This window comes from Chiloscyllium plagiosum, unplaced genomic scaffold (genome assembly GCF_037043375.1).
Source record: "Chiloscyllium plagiosum isolate Xiang-an unplaced genomic scaffold, Cpla_swu_hap1 HiC_scaffold_43, whole genome shotgun sequence".
In the NCBI taxonomy this organism is placed as follows: domain Eukaryota; kingdom Metazoa; phylum Chordata; class Chondrichthyes; order Orectolobiformes; family Hemiscylliidae; genus Chiloscyllium; species Chiloscyllium plagiosum.
This window is the reverse complement of record NW_028270181.1, coordinates 44301158-44303657: the sequence shown is the minus strand read 5'-3', so window position 1 is coordinate 44303657 and position 2500 is coordinate 44301158.

The window sequence follows — 2500 nt, the reverse complement described above, 5'->3', positions numbered from 1 at the left end:
CTTTTTGGGCATTTTTCTACGTTTTTCTGGTTACTGATTTCCCACCGTGGGAAATGCGTGAAACTCAGCCTGAACACGGTGGAAGGGTCTGCCCTCAAAGGCGAGACCGTCGGCTGAACCGCCGGGTCAAATCCGGCCGGGCCAGCTGGCCCCGAGCACTCAAAGTCGGTATGAGCTGTCAAGTTCGCTCCCATCACACTTTGGACCACTTGCCACCGCTCCAATTGCATGAAAATCGGCCTGAACGTGGGGGCCGGCCCGCTCTCGAAGGTGAGACCGTCGGCAGAACCGCCAGGTCAAATCCGACCGGGCGACCCGGCTTAGAAGTCTCAAAGTCGGTATGAGCAGTCAAGTTCACTCCCATCACAATTTGGACCACTTGCCAACATTGGAAATGCATGAAAGTCGGCCTGAATGCGGGGGCCGGCCCGCCCTCGAAGGCGACACCATCCGCAGCATCGCCGGGTCAAATCCGACCGGGCGACCCGGCTTAGAAGTCTCAAAGTAGTTATGAGCAGTCACATTCGCTCCCATCACAGTTTGGACCACTTGCCACCGCTGGAAATGCATGAAAATCGGCCTGAACGCGGAGGCCGGCCCGCTCTCGAAGGCTAGACCATCCGCAGAACCGCCGGGTCAAATCCGACCGGGCAACCCGCTTCCGAGCACTCAACTTCCCTCTGAAGCCTTGGATTCGCCACCTTGGAAAATGCAGATCAAACATTACCAAAACGGGAACCCGAACACTAAACCTAAGTCGAACCCTTTCGCTACCCAGCAACCGAACACTCACCCTAAGCCTGACCCCACCGCCAGGAAGTCAGGAAGAAGGGTCCCAGCTCGTTGCTCTAACCGGTCCCATAACGGTGGAGGACATCGATCATGCCATTAAGGCGATAGATGTGAAAACCGCTGCGGGGCCGGATGGGGTGACGCTGGGAGATATAATTAAAGTCTTTAATAAGGATAATTCGCTGCTGCCCAGGTTATATTCTATATGGGTTATAAAGGGTAAGATTCAAGACCAACTTAAGGTCAGTAGGACAGTGCTTATTCCGAAAGTGAGCAACGAGGAAGATTTGAAAGACATTAATAACTGGAGGCCGATTACAATCGGCCCAATATTGCTCAGGATTTTTACCAAAATTATGGCGAATAGGTTGAGTAAAGTAATTACTTTAAACAAGCGACAAAAAGGGTTTATGACAGGTATCTCGGGGTGCGAGGAAAATATTAAAATATTGGAAAATATTATAAATGGGGCGAAAAGAAATAGAAGGGATCTGGCTGTAGTCTTTATAGACTTAGCCAAGGCTTTTGATACCGTGGGACATAGACTAATTGTTACTGTGCTTAAAAGACTCCAGCTCCCGATATTATTTATACAATTAATTAAGGATCTATATGAAGGGAACGTTACCCATATTGAAGGTTTTAATAGTAAAACCGAAAATATTCCAATTCTACGCGGAGTAAAGCAAGGTGATGCTTTATCACCAATTCTATTTAATATCATTATGGATCCACTGATTTGCACCATCGAGGAAAAACAAACGGGAATATTTCTGGGAGAGGAAGGGAATAGGTGTCATTGTACAACATTGGCGTTTGCAGATGACATCGCCCTGATTAGTGAGTCGTATGAAGGGATGGTGTTTAATTTAAAGATAGTTGAAAGGTTTTGTAGAAATATGGGGCTAGAGGTTAATGTTAAAAAGACAAAAGGATTTTACTTCACCTGTAAAAATAAGACATTTATATTTAATGATAGGCCAAATTGGAGGTTTAATGACGGGAATACACAGTTTATAGAGCCTGGGACTACGGACAAGTATTTAGGGGCTAAGATCGACCCCTGGTTGGGGATCAGCAAAGCTAATTGGGAGAGTCAACTGGAGATATGGTTGGGGAATTTAAAGAGTTCTCCCCTTTAAACCCGTCCAAAAAATAGAACTTTTAAAAACGTATTTTAATACTAGATTATTTTATTACTTGGTTTTATCGGAGGTTTCTTTAAATTATTTAAATAGATTGGATAATATTATTAAGTGCGCGATTAAAGAGATCTTACACCTTCCACAATCCATCACAGATGGTATTTTATATGCCAAATCTCGTGACGGCGGCCTTGCCATAAGTCGGCTGTCAACGTTTATTCCGATATCGATAATGAGGAAGTATGGGACGTTACTGAAGTCAGAAGACAAGGTGTTGCATGCATCATTTCGCCTAAATGGAAGTAGCGTGGTGGAAAGAATGCACAGATTGAGTAAGTTGAAAATTATCGAGAATATTTGGAACCCGAACATTATTCGAGGATCGGAAGAGATGGATACTATCAATGATAGTAATGAAGACGGTTTGGAGGAGTATGCGAGTACTAACTACGCACGTTGGAGGGCACTTGAGATGCAAAAATGGATGGCCCTTCCCTGCCAAGGGGCAGGAATTCACTACTTTAAAAATGATAGTATATCCAACAGTTGGCTGCAGAGAAGTC